Source organism: Leptodactylus fuscus, chromosome 4 (assembly GCF_031893055.1).
Source record: "Leptodactylus fuscus isolate aLepFus1 chromosome 4, aLepFus1.hap2, whole genome shotgun sequence".
NCBI lineage: Eukaryota > Metazoa > Chordata > Amphibia > Anura > Leptodactylidae > Leptodactylus > Leptodactylus fuscus.
In genome coordinates this window covers 178,210,848-178,236,080 of record NC_134268.1, presented here as the reverse complement: position 1 = coordinate 178,236,080, position 25,233 = coordinate 178,210,848, and the positions used below count along the sequence as shown (strand labels likewise).

The window sequence follows — 25,233 nt, the reverse complement described above, 5'->3', positions numbered from 1 at the left end:
GGCTAATTAGCATATGAATTATCTGACCCCCTGTATAAGCAATGCCGCCCCTGCTACCGCTTGTGTCACCCCCTCTACCTCATAGATTGTAAGCTCTTGCGATTAGGGCCCTCAGTCCTATTGTGTGAAATGACTTTCTTTGTAATGCATCTTTCTGTCTGTATTTGAACCCTACAAATTGTACAGCGCTGCGGAATATGCTGGCGCTATATAAATAAATTTTTTTTATTAATAATAATAATAAATTTTATTTATATAGCGCCAACATATTCTGCAGCGCTGTACAATATGTACATATGAATAAAAACAGGCTCATTCAAAATCTACTGAGGCAATTTACATACAAAAGGTACGGGTGGAATAGCCTTGCTAAAGGCTATACAAGGATGTCATTTGTTAAAAATGACTTTTTCCAATGATAGAGCCCCTTTAAATGTGCAAGAAAAACATGTGTGCAGGCCGAGTCTTTCCTGATGAAGGGGTCTGGTGCCCCGTTTCATTCTGATGATTATAGAGCTGGTTCTATTCTTTACGGAACAGAATGGAAGCCACCATTGAAGTCAGTGCTTTCCGCTATGAAATCAGTCCTTTTTCACTTGGTCGTGTTCATGTAGCCTCAGCTGCAAGGTTCAAGTGTAAAGGGGCAGCACGGTGGCTCAGTGGTTAGCACTGCAGCCTTGCAGCACTGGAGTCCTGGGTACATATCCTGCCAAGGACAACATCTGCAAGGAGTTTGTATGTTTCCTCCCACAATTTAATGATATACTGATAGGGAATGTAGATTGTGAGCCCTATATGGGACAGAGACGCTTTACTGACATTGTCTGTAAAGTGCTGTGAAATATGATGGCGCTATATAAGTAAGCACAATAAATAAATGTAAAGAAAATGACTATAGATTTCTTTACAGTTGCATCGCTAAGACTCTGTTCATATTTCCTCCTGGATTTTTGTTATAAGAACAGAAAAACTGAAATCCCATTAGGGATGAATGCCTCGGATGGACTCTGTCGTCCAGGACTACACTGGCTGCCTATTCTTTATAGAATAAAATATAAAGTTATTACTCTCATCCACAAAGCTCTCCATAATGCCGCCCCTCCCTACATTTCCTCCCTCATCTCTGTCTACCGCCCAACCCGTGCTCTCCGCTCACTCAATGACCTAACACTTACATCCTCTATTATCAGAACCTCCCACGCTCATATACAAGACTTCTCCCGAGCTGCACCACTCCTCTGGAATGCTCTACCCCGGACAATCAGATTAACTCCCAATTTCTACAGTTTCAAACACAAACGCATCTTTTCAGACAAGCCTATCACAATGTCTAACGTAAACCCTTAACCCTCCTCTGTCTCCGCTCCCACACTTCCCCACATGATATGATGTCATCTAAGGATAACTTTATCTGTCCAAGCTCCATCCACATGTTACAGGACACGACTGTCAACCGCTCATAAAGTCACCTCTATTACAAAAGTGTCTGACCTCTGCATAAGCAATGTCGCCCCTGCTACCTCTTGTGTCACCCCCTCTACCTTATAGATTGTAAGCTCTTGCGAGCAGGGCCCTCAGTCCCATTGTGTGAAATGATTTTCTTTGTAATGTATCTTTCTGTCTGGATTTGAACCCTACAAATTGTACAGTGCTGCGGAATATGTTGGCGCTATATAAATAAAATTTATTATTATTATTATTATTACATATAATAATACAACTTTCCTGTCCATTATTTTTGGCAGAACCTCCAACGCAAATGTGAACATATCCTAAAGCCCAATGTATCACATATTAAAGGGTTAACTAATTAGCTGCAGCACAACCATAAGCCACAAAGTCACAGCTCAGAATACTGTGTGAGAGTGATGTAAAGCCTGCTATGAATCACTAGTCATCACGTGACTGAGCCTTTCCTTATCTCTCCCCACCCCCTCATTCTACTGCCAATGGTTTAACCCAGCGACCTGGAATTCTTTCCCGGAAGTGTGTAGATGCCGATAAGTGGGCGTGGTCTGAAGTGATAGATTAGAGATTCCTGAGTCATCACGTGACAGTGTGAGTTAGCCGGCTCCAGCTGACAGCAGAGCAGGGGGATTCACCGCTGTAAGTACATGGCTCGGCTCATACAATGAATGGGGATATTGGCGGACACGGGGAGGACATGTTCTTAGTATGTCCTGTGTGTGTGACCAAACTTCTGCTCCGTGTGCACATGTGTGTGACTTCACTCCGGCTATAGCACACAGGTCAGAGGTCAGGTGACTGCCAGGATATATATGGCACAGAAATACGACTCCCACACTATTGTCTCCCGTAGTTACATCAGCAGTGTGAATAGCTCACAGTCTATCAGTATAGATAAGGCTCTATTCACACTTATTTGTTCTGGGCTTTATTTCCCCTATAAGGTCCCATTGACCCTGTGTATGTGGAGTGTGACCCCATGGTATATATGGGCTGCTATATGTTGCTGTATGGCATATTGGCTATAATGCTATCCATATGGTGGTATACAGTAGATAGAACATATACTACATGCTGTGTGTTACTCAATATACTACTGTACAGTAAGTACATCAGGATATATATGGCACTCATATATGGCAGTAATGATGTGTGAACCGCCCCTATGGCTTTAACTCTCAGGACCATGCAATGTGTTGCCTTATTAGCTGTATTGAGAAGACTTAAAGGGGTTGTCCAAATAAAATTATATTATTTTATAAATAGTCTGGAGCGGTGTGGGAAAGAATCACACTCCCCTTTCCTTGGTGACTGATTATTATACTCTAGTATAGTAGAAGTTTGTGGCTTTGGTCGGGACCTGAAATGTCTGGGAACTTCTATCGAGAACAGGCAGTCATCCCTATGTATGTGGAATTTTATTAGCATAAGAGCCAATGTGGGACACTTATATTGTGCGGATGGATCTATGGCATGAATTGGTGGGGGAGTCGCCCCTTTTGATCTACCCAGCCCATGGTACCCTTAATCCACCCTGCTAGTAAGTAATATATCTTACCACTCCTTAACTTATTCTGGACGGTCCGCTCTTCCTGCAAGGACGTAGCCCTACCTCTGCAGCGTTAAGCAACTACACAAAATCATGCAGGTGCAGAACCAGGGAGTCTGCCGTAAGTACAGCCAGGGCTCCTGTAGAGAAGATGGGGACAGGTTATTACAGTCCCTGCCTTACTGATGTATACAACTACGACGTGGTTCCCCTCTGACTTGGCGGTCACATGATCCGATGAGGGCCTGGAACTGTAAGAGCTGCTCAAAGGCTGGTCATACACGACCGTAGTGGTTTTTGTGGTCCGCAATTTGCAGACCCGAAACACAAATTTCACTCTAAAAACTCATTACGCAGATGTCCGTGCCCATCCGCAACGTTCCGTGTGTATCAGTATTATGTGGATTCGCAAAAACCAAAACACACCACAAAACACACATGTTGACATCCGCAATTGCAGATATACGCTGATGTATGTTCAGTGTATATCCGCATAACTGCACGCGCCCATAGACTTGTATGGGACAGTCCGTGCTGTGAAAACACGGCCATTACGGACATGCAGTATACTGTCTGGACCACTGTTACGGCACGCCACACCACGGACAAAATCTACGGTGGTGTAAGAGGCCGCATAGAAAACAGTTGGTCCGCAATTTAAAATCCGCACTTGTGGACCATTTGCGGCCTTAAACTACGGTCGTGTAAGACCAGACTAAGGTGTGTAAAATAAAAAAAAAAAAAAAGCCATATCACGCCCACATCACAGGTACCATAATGGAGAGGACACTGTGTATATTACAGCACAAATGTGAAACATACAAAAACCGAACACACTTCCCCTTTTTTGTTTACATTTTCCCGTGTGTATATATTAAGTGTTTCTCTTTGTGAATCATTACCTCTCCTACATAGAGGATGAGGTTGGATGAAGACATCAGTCCATCTAGTTTAACCTATAACCCTACAGTCCCCTACAGAGGAAAGCAAAAAAAACCCATGAGGCTCATGCCAATTGCCCCATTTCAGGAGAAAAAAATTCCTTCCCGACTCCATCTGGCAGTCAGTATAAAACCTGGATCAACGTGTCCTTAAAATCTAGAATTGATAACCCGTAATATTGTTCTCTTGGAGAAAGACATCCAGGCCCTCATTGAATTTTTGTGACGAAGTTGCCATCACCAGTTCCTGGGGCAGAGAGTTCCAGAGCCTCGCTGTTCTTACTGTGAAGAATCCCCGAATATGTTTCTGGTGGAACTTTTTCTCCTCCAGACGTAGAGGATGTCCCCTTGTCACTGTCACTGGCCTAGAAGTAAAAAGATCCTTAGAAAGTTCTCTTGTATTGTCCCTTCATGTATTTGTACATTGTTGTTCTGTCCGCCAAAATCCCTAAGTCTTTTTCATCGGCACTGGCAGTCTTACCCAGTAATTTACTGTTAAGTACATAATCATACATCTTATTTCGTATTGCTAAGAGAGCAGTGTTTTGCCAGTTTGCCAATGAGCTTGGGGACCCCTCAAACCGAATCCTAAACGCATAATAAAAAAAAAAAAAAAAAAAAAGCAGTTACCTAAGAAAACCTGAAGACCCCATAGACTGTAATGGGTTCTGTCTGGTTTACGCTCGTAAAATGCGGAGAGAGAAAAGGGCTGCTTGCAGGACTTTCCTCTCCGCATATTTCATAAGGATAGGGGAACGGAATGGCCCGAATGCAGATGTGAACCAGGCCTTAGTTTATGTTATATGTTATGTTAATTTCCTTCAGTTTTTTCTTGTTGCCTTCTGTTAGGGATCCTCTCCTATTATATAAAAAAAATGTGTATATTAGGCCTTGTTCTGGTGTATTTGGGTATCAGTGCGTAAGTAAACAATGGGGTTTACTAGCTGCTGGCCTGGCTATTTCGCTGTAGAGGGGTCACTGTGAATCCCTATAAACTTTCCTATTATGTTGGTATTAGGAGCATTCTTGTGATCCACAATTACATAAATTCCTGATAAATGTGGGGTCTCTCCTCTTGGAAAATCCCCCCGGAGATTACAAGGGTCTGTATCTGGTCACTTGTGTAAAAGGTCTCTCTGTTCTAGTGTATGGGCGTTATGGAAGTGGCTGGCAGGCAGGGAGGTGGACTAGTGGTCAGGGGACCACAGATCACCCCATAGGTGTGACTTTGCCACAGTGATCTCCAGGTTTTTCCCTGTACAAGTACCTGAGAACCCGTACTGGTGGTGTTGTTACTTTCATACATGGTCCTTTTATTGCGTTATCGCCAGATATTAATGTGAGCAAACATGGACATAAGGTCAGATGCGTAATTCCAGGTTAGGACATGATCGAGCTGCTAATGGATGTTTACATGGTGAATGTGCAACGCTCTGCACTTCTGCTTCCTCTCACCAGTCTTCTCCAGCTTTGTCCTGTTGCCTCCGTTTTCTCAGAATTCTGAGTAAGTTTTATGAATATGCGCCACTCCCCTGATAATAAACTTGTTCGGAATTCAGTTTTTTTTTCATTTCTATGTTGCTGTCTAGATATGTGAGGAGACCTTAGACTTATGTTTTTACGGCAGACAGTTACTGGCTATGACAGGTTTTAGGACAGGGTTAGCTGTACAAATTTCTTCTGTTTCTAGACACGTCACAGGTCATCTTCAGACCACGGCAGCGGCACGGCTTGTGTAACCATGAGCTCATGCCTTTGGTAATTCTGTTAGGCAATGTGTAGTGTTTGAGGTTGTGAAATGTCTAATTTCAATTTTTGTTTTACACAATTGATGGCTTTTCACATCCACTTTCAAAGCAGTCTTAGAGAATGATGGGGATCTCCACTGATCCCAAGAACCAGGATTGTGGAGTCGGTAGAAAGATATTCATCACCTCACCTCTCCTTCTTTACACATAGCACACAAGCAGTGCTCAGGGAGCATCACTCAGACTTCTGGTGCTCCGTGCTGGCTAATTAGCATATCAATAAAAGTGAATCAATTCAAAAACAGCTGCAAGGATTAAAGGGATTCTACCACTAAATCGCTTTTTTTGTGTGCTTTAGACGTTGGAATAGCCTTTAGAAAGGCTATTTGTCTCTTACCTTTAGACGTGGTCTCCGCTGCGCCGTTCCTTAGAAATACCGGTTATAACCGGTATGCAAATGAGTTCTCCGCAGCAATGGGGGCGGGCCCCAGCACTCAAACGGCGATGGGGGCATGTCCACCGCTGCCAGAGAGCTCTCTCCAGTGACGCCTCTATCTTCAGCTGCAACCCCGCCTATTCCATCTCGGTCCAACCTCGGACGCCTGCACAGTACGCTCCTGTATTGAACTGCAAGAGCGGCCTCCCCAAAATGGCCGCCAGCCATTGTTCAATACAGGAGTGTACTGTGCAGGCGTCGGAGGTTGGACTGAGACGGAAAACAGAAGGGGCGAGGTTGCAGCTGAAGAAGGAGACTTCGCTGGAGAGAGCTCTTTGGCAACAGTGGGGATGCCCCTATCACCGTTTGAGCACTGGGGCCCACCCCCATTGCTGCGGAGAACTCATTTGCATACCGGTTAAAACCGGTATTTCTAAGGAACGGCGCCGCGGAGACCACGTCTAAAGGTAAGAGACAAATAGCCTTTTTAAAGGCTATTCTGACGTCTTATCCACAAAAAAAGCGATTTAGTGGTAGAATCCCTTTAATGACTAAAAGGTATGTCTGGAATATCCGTTCTAAAGATAAGGAAAATGTATACTTGGTTAAAAATGAGTTTTCCCAATGATAGAATCTTTTTAATAAGTGCAAGGACATCTGTATCCTTCTCTAAAGTTTCTTATATTCACATGCTCTATTCATTTATGAAAATTTGTGTATTTCTGGAAAAACCACGGTGGAAATACATCCTGGCTTTTCCCGCAGCACTTTTCACAGAAAGCCAGCAGAGTTTACCGCTGTGGACTTTCAGCTTCAATTATACAAATATGGAAACCGCCAGCATTTCCATAGGTGTAATTGACTTCCTTCTATTTCCAAAAAAGCAGCTGCTTTGGAAATTGCAGCATTTCTGTGGATATTTTTTCTACAATGTCTGCATGTGATTCCTTACAATCCCATCCCCTTTGCAGCAACTGTGAAACACCACTTTTTTTTTTTTCCATCCCATGGTGGTTAAGCAATGTGGGGCCCCATCCTCAAGGTTGTTTTACCAACCAAGAACAAGGAATCTCAGATATTTTTTTGTAAAGAGGCGAACACTCATTTGCCGCAACCCAGAGGGAAGATGAGAGTTGTAGTGGGGATGATATGCCACCTGCTAGGCCGAGTACACTCCACCAAGCACTCCAAACCCGCTACTGGGCCGGACACTGTCAAGGTGGGTACTGCAGCACCACCAGATGGTGGTTGTGGGTTGCCCTGGGGCATTTCCAGTTGGAGAGGGGCCTCTCCTCTTTGAGTTGGTGTGGTGTTGGTCGGAAGGGCCGACTCAGGAGGCCAGAGATGCAGTGAAACAGGTAAGTTTATTGAGCAACTGCAACAAAAGTAAATGCAGCTTCCAGATGGAGGTAGTAATACAACACTGTCCAAAACCCCAGCCTTGGTTATAGGAGGGTGCCCTGGTATGTTACAGGCTCTATGGTATACTTCTCCTCCTCTTGTGCCTGTCCCAGATGAGGATGCTGGGGATAATGGTGCAGGGAGTTCTGACAGGGATCTGGTTACCTTGTGGTTAGGCCTGAATGAGTTACTCCTGTCAGTAACCTCCATTGTTGCTCCTGTCATGTTCTCCAGATGACCAGACAGCGGTGCTCCCTTACTCAGGGCTATCTCTGGATGAGCCTGGGGCAGAAGATAATCCTCTTTGAGGCTATAAGGCTAGCTGTGGGACCTCAGTCCAGCTGCTGGATGTGGGGATACTCTGCGCTCTGTCCTGCACTAAACTCTAGACCAGGGGTAGGCAACCTTCAGCACTCCAGCTGTTGTAAAACTACAACTCCCAGCATGCGTACTTGCCCTGCTCTTCTTGGAATGCTTATGAAAGTGAATGGAGCATGTATCAGTATAATTATGTGTGTGCTCATGTGTTGTTCCCAAGTTTGACCAGTGCTATTTTTATAGCAGTTTTGTATATGCTGCTTGATACTTGCGTCATGTTTTAATCTTTTTATCTTGTTTACAAACTTTTATTAACTTACCAATTCTTCGTCTACTATAAGGTCACTTGTGCTTCTGTCTTATCCCGGATACTTATGTAAGTGCTTCACATGACCATTGGGATCTGCTGAAGAGACAAGTCTTTGGGAAACTCCACATGCTCTTCTCCTCAGAGCTCTGTGCTACAGACGCCCACCATATAGATGGGTATACATATATATATATCTCATACTTCAGCAATCGCTTTAAAACACCTGACAATGGCACCTGTCAAGGAGTATGGTATTGTGGTGTATTCATACTGAATCATCTCTAGAGGGTTTTGAAAACCTTTAAAAACCTTATTCTGCCTTCCATTGCTTACAATCCCTCTATCTGCCTCTTTTCAGCACGTTGAAAATTGCTTTATGCGTCTCCAATGAAACACTTGCACATGGCCTCACACTGCTTGGCCTCTTTGTGTGATTCTGATCACATTTGCAAATATGTTAGAAACCTAAGTAAGGATCTGAGTGATTCTGACACAGGTATGATAGTGAGACGACTCTGTCAGAGCATCTTCAAAATGGCAGCTCTTGTAGAGGGTTGTTCCTGGTATGCATTGGCTAGTACCTACCAAAAGTGGTGTTACAAAGGAGATCTGGTCACAGGGTCATAGTCCAAAATTGTCAGCGGTGATGGAATATGGGTATGGAAATGGTTATCCAGAATATCGTTTTGAGGAACTGCTATTTAAAGCATGCACAGCATATCACGTTTTCCATGTGAAACCTAGTAATTCCAAATGTATGGATGTGTTATGTGCAGTGTGTATAGGGATTCCTATGGGATTGTGAACTGATCAGTACGGAGATGAGAAATATTCCGCTTTTTCTTTCTTTTATAGAACTGCCTAAAACCACTTTCATGTGCTCATCTGGCTGCACCCAGAGGTTAAAACCAATTCTACAGATATCCTAGACTCCTATAAAGGTTTTTTTTAGTCTCTGAAAAATTCTTGTGTGTCTTAAGGGTAAGTTCATACAGAGTTTTTTGGTCAGGATTTTGAGGCCGTATCTGCCTCAAAATCCTGACCAAAAAGACTGCTCCCATTGAAATCAGTGGGAGCCGCTAAAAAGTGAAATTCTTCAGGCTGTTTCGACTCACGATTCCAGACTAGGCCCATTCATTGGGCCTAATCCGGAGCGCATGCAGTGCACCAGCTTTCAGTCGCAGCTACCCGGCATTTGGACCGAAACCTGAGGCGGTCTCCGACTCAGGTTCCGGTCCAAAAAAACCTTGTCTGAATTTACTCTGATACTCATTAACCTTCCTTGCACTTGTTGTATGTATTAAAGATTGGCGGCAGTGATTGTAGACACTTTAACCCCTCAGATACTTTAAAAAAAAAAAAAAAACTAAGGGTGCATTCACACTGAGTAAACGCTAGCTTATTTTGTAGAGTAAAATTACACTTGTAAATTTTGCTATCCCATTGACTTCAATGATATTTTTTTACAAGTGTAAAAATACGCCTGTAAAAAATACGCCTGTAAAAATACGCCTGTAAAATGTCATTGAAGTCAATGGGATAGCAAAATTTACAAGTGTAATTTTACTCTACAAAATAAGCTAGCGTTTACTCAGTGTGAATGCACCCTAAGGCCTCGCGTAGTGCAACACACGGCAGTTTTCCCCACAGCGCTTTTCACATAAAGTCTGCAGAGATTTCTGCTAGAATCCAATTCACTTTGCAGGGACTGTAAAACGCCACTATTTTTTTCACGGTGCTTATGCCACAAGGGTCCCCAGCCTAAAATTTGTTCATTTCCCCCACACTGTAATCTGTTACATCCTGAACAAATAATTTTTATTTGTGCTGGCTCGGACTGTCGCCATAAACTTCTGGACTGCTCAATGTAGGGGATGGTTCCTCCCCCGATACTCTTACTATATTCATGACCATATTAACACAATCTCTGGTTGCTGACATGACAGAAAATACAATCTACAAAGAAATAGCCTTCTATTCTTTGAAGTTGTGTCTCCGGGAATCTGTGCTGTCATGAAACTCTACTGAATGGGTGTATTATGTGTGGTGTGGTCTACATATTACATGGGAGATGGAGCAGTTGTTTGATCTCTGTAGGTTACGTCTTTGTGCGGTGCTATTGAAAGAGGATTTCTATTTCTAGACAGAAATTCACAAATTCCCGTTAAACACGCAATTACACCACAGCAGAGAAGTGATCTGGGCTAGGAAAATGCTCCATGGCCTACTAGTGATTGCTCGTTCACATCTGCGCCCGGTCTCTCCTGCAGGAGAGGGAAACCTGCAGGACTCTTTCATACCCATTTTTTTGAATGGGTATGAAAAGATGTCCGGCCATGAGCGCCGGTGAGCGTTTTATGCTCACCGCCGCGAAACCGTTTTTTTTTTAAAATCGGACATGCAGTACTCTAAAAAACTGGTTTCGCGGCAGAAGACGGAAAGCTGAGAACGGACTCCGGGCGCTAGTGTGAACCTAGCGTCACACTGACTTGGTCCTCCTTGGTCTGTGTAGATATATTAAGAATCCAATGTAGTAGTTGTCACAGAATTCGGAGTTAAAGGGGTTGTACAACTACATGAAATGGTTGGCCTGCAAACAGCTGATCTGTGACTGTCCCGAAAGTCAGGACTTTACCAGGCAAAAATTGGTAGCTTGTCATAAAGAGATTATCCAAAACCTTAAATTGTCCAGGAATTTGGAATTTAGACCATAAATATGTGATGGGAGGGGGTCGAGAAGTAGGGCCCGCAGTGATCATCTATACAGGTCTACTTCCTGTAGCCATACTATGGGCAGCATAGGGCTGGATGCAGTTGGCTCCCCTCCCTGTGCTGTGGCTGGGTGCTGGTACTGCAGCTCAGCATATATTGACTTCAGTGAGAGGTACTGAACGCCTGGCACTACACAAGGCACAGAGCCAACTGCTTCTAGCTCCCTCTGTTTTATATAGTGCGGCACTATACAGTTGACTATTGGGTAGGGAGGGGGCACCTCTGATCATCACCACAATCAGAGAAGATCCATAAATACTAAATTCCTGGACATCCCCCTTTAATAACCTTTCCTTAGTGGCAGTGTGCATTGGTGACCACTCCTCTATTCACTTTATGGAACTGCAGACCCCTGTACTCTGTCAGTTCCATTGTATTGAATGGATAGGAAAAAAAAAAAAAAACTCCCTCTTTTCTTCTGATGTGACTTTGTATTCCCAGTGGTGTCCCTCATTGCACCCATTATATGTCTGCCTATCCACTGTCTGCAGTAGCCGTCCCTTATATTTGGCAGACTAGTTTGGAATTTCCCCTCACCTGTTGTCTTTTTACTGTTACGCCCTTGGGGATTTCGGTGTCTGAAGTAACATTGGGCTTGTATTTCCTTGTGCATAAGGAAGTGAAACTTTGTTATAGTTTGATATCCTCCATATGAAGTGAAGCCCGGTTAGAGTTACGTATAGACATCTTCATTCTTGGGGTATGTAATCGGAACACCCTTTGAGCTTATATTATACATTTTATATCTGCATTATATTAACCCATGGAGTCCTGGCATTGCTTCTGGGTCACGTTCTGCATGAGCTGATGCTGCAGGAGCAATATTACCAACTATGTGGAATGACCAGCTTTTGGAGGTATAGATAGAGATATAATATATAAACACATGCTTTGTTTTTAACCCCTTGTGACCAGGGGTTCTTTAGCTTATTTTGATGTATTCTTTAATGTCTCCGATTTAGAATATGTAATATATATATATTTTATTTTTGGCCCTGAAAACTTCTACATTTTTTTGCATCTTTATTTCCCATGCAGTACAAGTAACACTCCAAGCTTATTTCCTTGATTGATATTACACGGATCCCAAACTGTTAAAGTTGCCGTCTTTTTGTTATATCATGCTTGTGCAACAGTGGCATAACTAGGAATGGCGGGGCCCCGTGGCGAACTTTTGACATCCTCCCCCCCCCCCCCAAAGACCTCGAACGACCCCCCTCCTCCGCACTCTATTATGTCCCTTAGTAAGCCCAGCACACAGTATTATGCCCCATAGTGGCCCCTGCACACAGTATTATGTCCCTTACTGGCCCCTGCACACAGTATTATGTCCCTTACTGGCCCCTGCACACAGTATTATGTCCCATAGTGGCTCCTGCACACAGTATTATGTCCCTTACTGGCCCCTGCACACAGTATTATCCCCAATAGTGGCCCCTGCACACAGTATGAACCCCAATAGTGGCCTCTGCACACAGTATGAACCCCAATAGTGGCCCCTGCACACAGTATGAACCCCAATAGTGGCCCCTGCACACAGTATGAACCCCAATAGTGGCCCCTGCACACAGTATGAACCCCAATAGTGGCCCCTGCACACAGTATGAACCCCAATAGTGGCCCCTGCACACAGTATGAACCCCAATAGTGGCCCCTGCACACAGTATGAACCCCAATAGTGGCCCCTGCACACAGTATGAACCCCAATAGTGGCCCCTGCACACAGTATGAACCCCAATAGTGGCCCCTGCACACAGTATGAACCCCAATAGTGGCCCCTGCACACAGTATGAACCCCAATAGTGGCCCCTGCACACAGTATGAACCCCAATAGTGGCCCCTGCACACAGTATGAACCCCAATAGTGGCCCCTGCACACAGTATGAACCCCAATAGTGGCCCCTGCACACAGTATGAACCCCAATAGTGGCCCCTGCACACAGTATGAACCCCAATAGTGGCCCCTGCACACAGTATGAACCCCAATAGTGGCCCCTGCACACAGTATGAACCCCAATAGTGGCCCCTGCACACAGTATGAACCCCAATAGTGGCCCCTGCACACAGTATGAACCCCAATAGTGGCCCCTGCACACAGTATGAACCCCAATAGTGGCCCCTGCACACAGTATGAACCCCAATAGTGGCCCCTGCACACAGTATGAACCCCAATAGTGGCCCCTGCACACAGTATGAACCCCAATAGTGGCCCCTGCACACAGTATGAACCCCCATAGTGGCCCCTGCACACAGTATGAACCCCCATAGTGGCCCCTGCACACAGTATTATGTCCCATAGTGGCTCCTGCACACAGTATTATGTCCCATAGTGGCTCCTGCACACAGTATTATGTCCCATAGTGGCTCCTGCACACAGTATTATGTCCCATAGTGGCTCCTGCACACAGTATTATGTCCCACTGTGGACACCCATAAACAATTATTATACTCTGGGGTCTTTTCAGACCCCAGAGTATAATAATCGGAGACCCGGGGAATAAGAACATTAAAATAAAACACAGTTGCTTACCTGTCTCCCGGCTCCTATGCTGTCGCCCGCGCTCACGTCCTTCTTTAATGACGTCGGATGTCACATGACCCGGGAAGCAGGCCGGGTTCATGTGACGTCAGAAAAAGTAGGACGGAGGCCTGGCAGGATCGCGGAGAGGTAAGTAACAGTTTTTTATGTTTCTTACCTCTCCGGTCCACCGATCATTATACTCGGGTGGGGGGGGTGGGGGTTTTGCAAAGACCCCCGAGTATAATGATAGCCTTTGTGGGGCCCGCGGTGTCACTTGCCGACCCCGGCCCAGCCAGGATCGGCAAGTGAATAGGGCCCGTAACAGCCTATTGAAAAAAAAAAAAACGCAGCGGTAGCGGCTGTCACCAGGCCCCCTAATGGCCCGGGCCCTGTGGTAGCTGCCTCCGCTGCCTCTGTGGTAGTTACGCCACTGTTGTGCAATAATAACGGTTAGTGACAACGACTTGGTTGGGTGCAATAAAGTCTAACGTCTATGAAAAACAAACATGTTGCTCTATTTTATGGGGCTTATACATACTACAGTGAATAACCACAATGTGGCACCTTTTTTTGTAACAACCGTTTTAAAACCAATGAATGTTTATGGGTCTATTCACATCTATTTTAATGTTTGTTAAATATGAAGTAAAGGGAATACATTAATACAATTTAATGTTATGCCCAAGATTATAAAGTATTCCAGATATGGTGGGCAGTTGGGATATAAAGTTTATATTAAGGTGACTCTATCACCCTCCCCTTCACCTGGATAGAGCTGGTATGCCCACCACACCTCACATTCCCAGGAGGGATGAATACGGGTGTGGATGGAGGTCATACAACAATATGACTTTATTTACTAGTTCTTTTATGTACCAGAACAACAAAGCCCAGGTATTGTGTTGGGTCTGCCAGGAGGTGGGATAGAGTACACAGTGACTTAATCAGTATCTAATTCTTTTGTGTATGAGAACAAAGACTTGGTGTTTGGGGCCAAACCATAAGTCGGGATAAAAGGAGAACTCTCCATCTGGGAATACACAAGGACGGTACATAAATACCGTTATCTGATGGATCGACCAATCAGGATGGGCCACATTTTAGTCAGTGGCTATAATGTGGATTAAAAAGAGGCTTCAGAGGGCATAGAATAAATTAGAAGCTTCTCACCACCAGAAGTCCTGAGTCCAGACCATCTGACTACGCCAACACAAGCAGGGTTAGTATATTCCTTTCCCTTACTGTATTGTCTTCTTCATACATAGAAGTATGCTTAGTCTGGACATTGTATTGTACATTTCTGTTGACTTTGTACTCTAACATCTAGTATATTACCGTTAGTTAATAGACATATTTTATTCTATTCTACACTAGGCCTACATTGTCATATTGTGGAAGGTAATAGAGATAATCGTTAATACAAGGGAAAAGGTGAAAATAAGGGAACAATTAATATTGGTTATTGGTTGTAATTAGATATTAATAACCAATTTTTATATCCTTTTACATATGACTTAAGACTTTTTTAAAAAAAAAAAAAAAAAAAAAAATTTGTTTATTGGATAGAGTTAAATATTACTAGTGGGAACTTAGTTGTTACGAGATGCCCAGACATCCACGCCTTCCCGTATAGGCCACGTGTAGGCTTTATTCCACTAGGGGTATAAGTGTCAGATACTGGGGTTTGAAAGTTCTCCTACTTTATGCTCGATGTGAATGAAGTGCTGGTGCGACAAAAGCTACGTTCTCTTCTTCGGTCCTGCCACAATAGCAATCTCTGGCAGTTCAAGAGCAGTAAATACAGTGGTGGTCAAGCAAGCCCATCAGATCTTCATCCACACAGAGCATATGGGGATGTCTCTCCCCTCTCCCCAATTGTCTATGGTAACACAACCCCTTAAGCTTTTCATTTTGTAGACTGGTGCATGATACATGGCCTGACTGGCGTGGGAGAGGACAGATTTATAAAGAGTCTGTGGCCACTTCATAAATTTGTCAGGGGGTCCCAATAAGCCAGAATGGAACTCTATGCCAGGTAGGAACTAGTATACTTTGTCCCCAGAAAACTGGTGAGCTTTTAGTAAATCAGCCAGGCTGGTGGCGGGTGGGGCATGGCAAGAAATGTGTCTTAATTTCCTCCCACTATGCCATTTTTCTGGCATAATGGGAATGACAAATGTATTGGGTATAAATTTTGTGATGCGCAGACTCGATACATTTTTGCAGCTCTTCTTGCTGTCTTGATAGTTGCATTTGGTTTTCATGGCAGCTCCTTTTATGACAGTCATATACAGTAATCTGCCAGATTATAATGTTGTTTCCAGGAAGTTGAAGACCTTGTCATTTGAGACTATGGAACATTATTAATGGGTTCCAAAGCCTCTAAAATATAATTTCAGAATAGAAGAAAATTCTATGGTCAGTGTTATAATGGAGCTCTATAGCTCTTATGGTCTTGTAGTTTACAGTATATAGAGTGGAGCATGAGACCATAACCTTCCTGCAGACAGAGATGATACTGGCTCTAGCTGCCAATGTCGTACTGTGCTGAGAAACCTTGTGATTGGGAACGAAATATCAAAATATTCACAAATAAGTTGGTGTCTGTTCAGAAGTCAGGAGGCTAAAAAGCAGCAATATGGGTAAAAAGAATTGCTTGGTATTGTACACAATCGGATAGAGGTGCAGCGGTGGCAAAAAGTGTCTTTCTGGTCTGCTTTTTATAGGAAAATGGTCAAATGTATCATAAAGCAAGTCCATGCATTTAGGGTCTTGCACAGTGTACCAGGAAAATACCAAGGACCCACCCTTACCTGTAGATAAGATGTGGGCATGTTGGGTTTTTCCCTGGCAGTGTTCTCCTGTTGAATGGACTCTGCCCTATACACGTGTTTATGGGGAAGTCAGAGGATCTAGCTTTTGGCTGACAGCTCCCTTTATGCGTTGCATACAGAGACTGTGTTTTTATGGGCTTATGGCCTTCTGTGTACAGGGTTCTATTAATACTACTTGTTTGTGTTTTTCTAGTTGTAAAAAAAAGAAAATAAGACAGTCAATGTTTTAATTCCTGGAGATCCTTTTTAAGACTATAAAACTGTTATGAATGACGCTCTTTACACGTTGGAAGTGAAAATAGGAACATCTTTTCTTTCCTAGAAGACCAGCAATTCTGACTACAATTTTCTGCGAAATTAGAGCTGAATGCAACAAATTCTCCCCCCCCCCCCGCCCCCCGCCCCTTCCCATTCATCCTATGTTAGAGGCTTTATATTGGAGGATCGAGCACTAACATGATAGGTTATCTTCAACGCAGACGCCTTCAGATGTAATGGATAAAGTTACTTTCAAATGGGAGTCAGCAACACTTCATACATTAAATTTACATAAAATTACATACATTAAATTCTACATAAAGTGAATCTGGGGAAATCCTGGGGCTTGGTAGCTCCTAAACCTATAAGCTTGCTACTACCACTAACTTTAGGGCTAGTTCACACGGGGACATGGAGGCGGATTTTGACAGCGGAATTCACGTCGTAATCCGCCTCCATACAATGATAGTCTGTAGAGGGCTTGCTTTTTTTTTTTTCGCTAGCGTTTTTTTTTACGCTAGGCGAAAAAAGAAGCGACATGACCTTTCTTCAGGCATTTTCCGCCTGAATAAAGCAATAGAAGTGAATGGGAAGCGCGAAACGCATGTTTTTTGCGGCCAGTTCCCTTTTAAGGGATGGGAAAACCGCCTGGCCTTGTTGGAAGCGGTTTTTACAAGAAAACATTCCACAAAAAGCGGGCCAAGGTCCAAAAAATGCTTCCTAATTAGGAGGAATTTTTTTCCGGTACCAAAATAAGCCCACATGTAATTTATGTGTGAACTAAGCCTTAAGGGTTTTTTTTTCTATGCTTTGGCTATTGTATATTAAATATGTCAGGTTTGTACAATTACCTTTTGTGTTACAAATTGATAAACTATTTTACATGTCATCCCTCTAATGCAGTGGTTCTCAGCCTATAGTAAATGTACTGCAAGGGTGTGCACGTTATAGCTGGCAACCACTGCTCTGGGAGTGGCACAGGTTCTGAGGCTCCTGGGGCTAGTACCATCTTCAGATACTGACACACAGTGGCTTCTAAACACAGTCTGACATCAGAAGACTTAAGGAGCCTTCACACGGAGTAAACGCGCGTGTATTTTTGCAAAATACACGTGTAAACATAAGACTCCCATTGACTTCAATGATATTTTTTACACCTGAAAAAATACGCATGTAAAATGTCATTGAAGTCAATGGGAGTCTTATTTTTACAAGTGTATTTTGCTAAAATACACGTGCATTTACACGCCTTAGGGCCCCTTCACACAGAGTTTACACTTGAGAGGTAAGACCCCAGACTATGATAGAAGTGTTTGGAGTTCGTGGGCCGTGGCCTTACTTACCAATCCCTATTCCTGCTCGTAGCCGCCTCCACTTCCTTTGAGCAGGAGCGGGGATCAGTAAGTAAATGGGGCCTGCTTACTGCTGGGGTTACTGCAGAAGGTAATGACCAATAAAAACAAAACAAAACGGTATTTACTACGCCACTGCTGAGGAAAGATATTATCTGATGAGTGAAAAGTTGATGGATTCTTAGAACTGTGTGTGTGTCTGGCACTGGAGTTCCCACAAACAAAAGGATTTCCTTGGTACCTATGCACGCCAGTTTTTGTTTGCCACTCCACATCAAAAGCAGGATCTGTCACATGATAAACTCCAGTGTCTACTAGGGGTGCTCTGTAAATGGTTTTCAGGAGGGGCTTAGTAACATTGAGAACTCTGCTCTAATGCACAGATAAGACTGCACCCCCTCGGGACCTTACGGCCGAGTGGACTCATATTGTACCTATTGTGCTTCTTCACTCTGTCTCCTCCTTGTTTGCAATTTCTCTTTCACCTGTTTGCCCTGTTGCTGGACCGTGTTGTGCCTTTCTGTTTCGGATTGCTCTTCCTCCTTTTCTCTGCCTCGTTGGCTGGTCCGGCCTGCTGATTTATCGCGGTTGTTGCCCCTGGTCCCTCTGATGCCAGTTTTCCTGTGTGGACTTTGTTTACCCTGTTGGCACCTGACCTCCTGCTGTGTTTCCGATCTGTGCCTTTGACTGCTGCCTTAAGTTTTTTTTGCCCTGCTGGTGGCTGTGGTTGGTCTCGGCCCGCTGCGGCTCCCAGTGGTGTTTGCCACCCCCTCCTCTGTCTTCTTGCCTGGTTCCTCCTTGCTGCCTTATGTTGCTGCCTGGGGTGCGGATTGTGTGTCATGGTTTACGGCCTCTCCCCCTTTTCGTTAGGATTGGCAGCTCTCTGAGGGCGTTATGCGGCACGTCCTCGAGACCTGCATTAGTGGGTTTTTTCCCACGGTTCTTTTTGTTGTCCGCTCTGGACTAGCCTGGAGTGGTCCTGCTTGTTTGTACTTCCCATCACCCTGCTTTTGTATCTTGTCTTTTGTTTTTTCTCCCTCGCCCCCTTCTTTCTCTTCTTATGGAGCCCTGGTCTTCGGCCCTCTCAGTCATCCTGTTGTGTGGAATGGTGGCATTTTGGAGCTCTTTCCTAGGGAGGTTCTGGTTCTCTTCTTATATCCCTTTTATTTCTCTGCCTGACTCCCCGGGTTTGATAGTTCTTGCTTGTCATTGGAGGATTTAACTCTGGTCTTGATATCATCGGTTGTACTCTCTTGGATTCCTATCTGTTCTTAGCCTCCTGGCGGTCGCTCCTTTGTCCCTCCTTCTCCTCCTCTCCCCCCCCCCCATCCACCCTTCCGACACCTTTCTTCCTTTGTCTTGTTTTGCTGTGCCCATGTGTGTGGTTTACTTGGTGGGTCCATTGGTTCTGGGCCTACCTTGTTATTGCTCTGCCTTGTGTTTTGCTTTTTTGTAAAATGCTTATAAATAAAGAATTTATTAAAAAAAAAAAAAAAGGACTGCACCCCCTCCCCTGCCTAATGGAGGGGGGGGGGGGATACCAAAGTTGCACAAGGTTTTAGAGCCAACAATGATCTTAGGCTACGTGTATATGGCCATGTGCAATCTAGGTCAGTAAAAATGGCACAGATGACACAATGATTGGTAGCTTAGTATCATTCATGGGTTTTCAAACCGATACATTGAGGATGAATTGAGAGGGACAGGTATAGGACCCAAACACACAGCTGTTGTGGATAAAGTTACAGCCATGTGCATGAGGCCTTTACCCAAATGATGTATTATGCAAGCAGCGCCTAGGTAAGTATAAATAATAAAACTTTTACTCTAGATGGGTGCCATAGTGGCGCTTGCGAGCATTACTATGGTGCCTATCTTTTTATCTATATAATGTAGAGGTTTGTATTATTTACACTTGCATTGGTGCCGGTTGCCTAATGGCAGGTCAACCCAAACACATGACTATGCTGTATGTTTACAAGCGAACAGCGTGTACCATGGATGCGGTATTACAACATGGTGTTGATCACTGATCCCAATAAACTTGCTGGTCTCTTGTAGCTGTAGACAGTTGTGTGTTTGGGCATACACTGGTCATTCTGCTGGATAATAATCTGGGACTGTGAATGTTTACCCTGTTTTATGGCATCACTGCCCCCCTTATCACCCTGTTATGGGGCTGTATCATTGCAGGTAGTAATGTATTCCTATGACCGCACTATCTGCATCATCCATGTACTGTGACCCGGGTATTGTTGCGAATGCTTTTTCTTACTACTATGATGTGTCAGTTTATTATTAGAGATGAGCGAACACTAAAATGTTCGAGGTTCGAAATTCGATTCGAACAGCCGCTCAATGTTCGTGTGTTCGAACGGGTTTCGAACCCCATTATAGTCTATGGGGAACAGATACTCGTTAAGGGGGAAACCCAAATCCGTGTCTGGAGGGTCACCAAGTCCACTATGACACCCCAGGAAATGATGCCAACACCTCTGGAATGACACTGGGACAGCAGGGGAAGCATGTCTGGGGGCATCTAACACACCAAAGACCCTCTATTACCCCAACATCACAGCCTAACAACTACACACTTTACACACTCAATACCACCTCTCTGACAGTAGGAAAACACCTTGAAACATGTGTATTTGGCACTTGCAGTGAGGAGAGCTTGTCACCAGCAGTGAATTTGGCCCTTGTAGTAAGTTGAGGTTGGCACCAACATTTGTTTTGAAAATCAGGGTGGATTGAGCCTCTAACCAGCAGAGTTTGGGCAAATTCATGGTGGAGGGAGCCTCTAAACACCCCAGTTTGGGCAAATTCATGGTGGAGGGAGCCTCTAAAAACCCCAGTTTGGACCAATTCATGGTGGAGGGAGCCTCTAACCAGCCCAGTTTGGGCAAATTCATGGTGGAGGGAGCCTCTAAAAAACCCAGTTTGGACCAATTCATGGTGGAGGGAGCCTCTAACCAGCCCAGTTTGGGCAAATTCATGGTGGAGGGAGCCTCTAACCAGCCCAGTTTGGACCAATTAATGGTGGAGGGAGCCTCTAACCAGCCCAGTTTGGACCAATTAATGGTGGAGGGAGCCTCTAACCAGCCCAGTTTGAACCAATTCATGGTGGAGGGAGCCTCTAAACAGCCCAGTTTGGGCAAATTCATGGTGGAGGGAGCCTCTAAAAAACCCAGTTTGGACCAATTCATGGTGGAGGGAGCCTCTAACCAGCCCAGTTTGGACCAATTAATGGTGGAGGGAGCCTCTAACCAGCCCAGTTTGGACCAATTCATGGTGGAGGGAGCCTCTAAACAGCCAAGTTTTGGGAAATTCATGGTGGAGGGAGCCTCTAACCAGCCCAGTTTGGACCAATTCATGGTGGAGGGAGCCTCTAAACAGCCAAGTTTTGGGAAATTCATGGTGGAAGGAGCCTCTAACCAGCAGAGTTGTGGGAAAGCAGGGTGGAGGGAGCCTCTAACCAGCAGAGTTGGTGGAAATCAGGGTGGAGGGAGCCTCTAACCAGCAGAGTTGGGGGAAATCATGTTGGAGGGAGCCTAGTATTAGCAGAATTGTGCAACGCTTATGGTGGATGAGTATGAGGATGTGGAGGAATTGGAGAGGTTGAGTACAGACATGGAGTTTCATGTTGGGGTGCTTTACACAGGTGGGCACAAAAATGAAGGCTCTATCCAGTGGTGGTTCATTTTTATCAAAGTGAGCCGGTCGGCACTCTCAGCTGACAGACGGGTGCGCTTGTCAGTGATGATGCCACCGGCTGCACTGAACACCCTCTCAGATAGGACGCTGGCGGCAGGACAGGACAGCACCTCCAAGGCATATAGGGCAAGTTCAAGCCACAGGTCCAACTTCGACACCCAATACGTGTAGGGCGCAGAGGGGTCGGAGAGGACAGGGCTGTGGTCGGAAAGGTATTCCCGCAACATGCGCCTATACTTCTCACGCCTGGTGACACTAGGACCCTCCGTGGCGGCACTTTGGCGAGGGGGTGCCATCAAGGTGTCTCAGACCTTAGACAGTGTGCCCCTCGTTTGTGTGGACCGGTGAGAACTTGGTTGCCTACTGGAGGAACTGCCCTCCCTGCCGCCACTGTCACATGCTGGAAACATCTCCATCATATTCTGCACCAATTGCCTGTGGCAAGCATTGATGCGATTGGCCCTCCCCTCTACCGGAATAAAAGACGAGATGTTGTTTTTATACCGGGGGTCAAGGATAGCAAAGATCCAGTACTGGTTGTCCTCCATGATTTTGACAATACGCTTGTCGGTTGTAAAGCACCCCAACATGAACTCAGCCATGTCTGCCACAGTGTTAGTTGGCATGACTCCTCTGGCCCCACCGGAAAGTTCAATCTCCATTTCCTCCTCATCCTCCATGTCTACCCATCCGCGCTGCAACAATGGGACGATTCGAAGTTGCCCGGAAGCCTCCTGTATCACCATCACATCATCGGACAACTCTTCTTCCTCCTCCTCCTCCTCCTCCTCCTCCTCCATTAAACGCAGTGAAGCGGACAGATGTGTGGACCTACTCTCCAGCTGTGACGGATCGGATGCTATCCCTAACTCCTCTGTGTGATCTGAGTTATCCCTGATGTCAATCAGGGATTCTCTCAGAACACACAAGAGCGGGATTGTAAGGCTCACCATCGCATCCTCAGAGCTCACCCTCCTTGTGGACTCCTCAAAGACCCGTAGGATGTCACAAAGGTCTCTCATCCATGGCCACTCATGGATGTGAAACTGAGGCAGCTGACTTTGTGGCACCCTAGGGTTTTGTAGCTGGTATTCCATCAAAGGTCTCTGCTGCTCAACCACTCTATTCAACATCTGAAACGTTGAGTTCCAGCGTGTGGGGACGTCGCACAAAAGCCGGTGTTGTGGCACATGCAGGCGTTGCTGGAGAGATTTTAAGCTAGCAGCGGCTACTGTCGACTTGCGAAAGTGGGCGCACATGCGCCGCACTTTCACCAGTAGCTCTGGAACATTGGGGTAGCTCTTTAGGAAACGTTGCACCACTAGGTTGAAGACGTGGGCCAGGCATGGAACATGTTGGAGTCCGGCAAGCTCCAGAGCTGCTACCAGGTTCCGGCCGTTATCACAAACGACCATGCCTGGGCCCAGGTGCAGCGGCTCAAACCATATTGCCGTCTCATCGAGGAGGGCATCCCTCACCTCGGAGGCAGTGTGCTGTCTGTCCCCCAAGCTGATCAGCTTCAGCACAGCCTGCTGACGTCTACCAACGCCAGTGCTGCAACGTTTCCAACTCGTAGCTGGGGTCAATCTAACAGCGGAGGAGGAGGCGGTGGCGGAGGAGGAGGCGGTGGCGGAGGAGGAGGCGGTAGAGGAGGAGGAGGAGGGGGGTGTTCTTCTCGTGTCCCTGCCAGGAATGTTAGGCGGGGAGACGAGGTACACCGGGCCAGTTTGGGAAGCAGTCCCAGCCTCAACTACATTCACCCAGTGTGCCGTCAGTGAAATGTAGCGTCCCTGTCCGCATGCACTTGTCCACGCGTCGGTGGTCAAGTGGACCTTTGTGCAAAGCGCGGAACTAAGGGCCCGCCTGATGTTGAGTGACACGTGCTGGTGCAAGGCGGGGACGGCACACCGGGAGAAGTAGTGACGGCTAGGGACGGCATAGCGAGGTGCCGCAGTTGCCATCAGGTCCAGGAAGGCGGGAGTTTCAACAAGCCGGAACGCCAACATCTCCTGGGCCAGCAGTTTAGCGATGTTGGCGTTCAAGGCTTGCGCGTGTGGGTGGTTAGCAGTGTATTTCTGCCGCCGCTCCAATGTCTGAGAGATGGTGGGTTGTTGTAAAGAAACGCCTGATGGTGCCTTTGATGGTGCAGGAGAAGGAGATAAGACAGGACCAGGGGAGGATGAGGTAGAAGTCAACAAAGTGGCGGAGGCAGATGAAGTGGTGTCCTGGCTCGTCCTCTGGAGTGCATCGCCAGCACAGTCAGCAGTGGCAGTGGCAGAGGCAGAGGCAGAGGCAGTGGCAGTGGCGTGAACGGCAGGCGGCCTTTGTCCTGCCGTTGCTGCCTGCCACTGATTCCAGTGCTTGGATTCCAAATGACGGCGCATTGAAGTGGTGGACAGGTTGCTCTTCTCAGAGCCCCTAATCAATTTCGAGAGGCAAATTGTGCAGACAACACTATATCTGTCCTCGGCGCATTCCTTGAAAAAACTCCACACCTTCGAGAAACGTGCCCTCGAGGTGGGAGTTTTTCGGGGCTGGGTACGAACTGGAACATCTTGGGAGATTCCGGGTGTGGCCTGGCTTCGCCTAAGCTGCTGACCTCTGCCTCTGCCTCTAGCTACCCTTTTTGGTGCTGCACCTGCCTCAACATCCACACTACTTTCCCCGCTTGACATCCCCCCCTGTCCAGGTCGGGTCAGTGTCCTCATCATCCACCACTTCCTCTTCCAACTCCTGTCTCATCTCCTCCTCCCGCACAATGCGCCAGTCAACTGGATGCCCTGACGGCAACTGCGTCACATCATCGTCGATGAGGGTGGGTTGCTGGTCATCCACCACCAAATCGAACGGAGATGGAGGAGACTCTAGTGTTTGAGCATCTGGACACAGATGCTCCTCTGTTAGGTTCGTGGAATCGTGACGTGGAGAGGCAGGTTGAGGGACAATGAAAGGAGCGGAGAACAGCTCTGGGGAGCAGGGACAGTTTGGGTTATTGTTCTGTAAAGCTTCGGAATTTTGGGAGGAAGGAAGACAAGACTGTTGGGTAATAGGAGGAGAGGAGGCAGAGTCTGACTGGCTGCTGGACAATGTGCTGTAAGCGTTCTCTGACAGCCATTGCAAGACCTGTTCCTGGTTCTCGGGCCTACTAAGGTTTGTACCCTGCAGTTTAGTTAATGTGGCAAGCAACCCTGGCACTGTGGAGTGGCGCAATGCTTGCTGCCCCACAGGAGTAGGCACGGGACGCCCTGTGGCTTCACTGCTACCTTGCTCCCCAGAACCATTCCCCCGACCTCGCCCACGGCCTCGTCCACGTCCCTTTCCGGGAGCCTTGCGCATTTTGAATTCCTAGTTAGAAATTGGCACTGTATACCAGTAGTAAAAATTGTGGGTGCACGTAACCCCAATATATTCTTTGAATTCCCAGTCAGACACTGGCACTATATGGCAGTAGCAAGAAATGAGGGTATTTGTATTCCCAATATACTCTTTGAATTCCCAGTCAGACAATGGCACTGTATACCAGTAGTAAAAATTGTGGGTGCACGTAACCCCAATATATTCTTTGAATTACCAGTCAGAAACTGGCACTATATGGCAGTAGCAAGAAATGAG

The 25,233-nt window shown here is 45.9% G+C and overlaps 1 protein-coding gene across 1 annotated transcript in view; it reads left to right on the top strand.

Annotated features, from left to right (window-relative positions):
* The first annotated feature begins 2,005 nt into the window (after positions 1-2,005).
* SNX10 (sorting nexin 10) overlaps positions 2,006-25,233 on the top strand; it is a 44,050-nt gene continuing 20,822 nt past the window's right edge. Inside the window, exon 1 of the mRNA XM_075269832.1 lies at positions 2,006-2,106. The gene's annotated coding sequence lies outside the window, so the exon portion shown is untranslated. The remainder of the gene's footprint in view (positions 2,107-25,233) is intronic.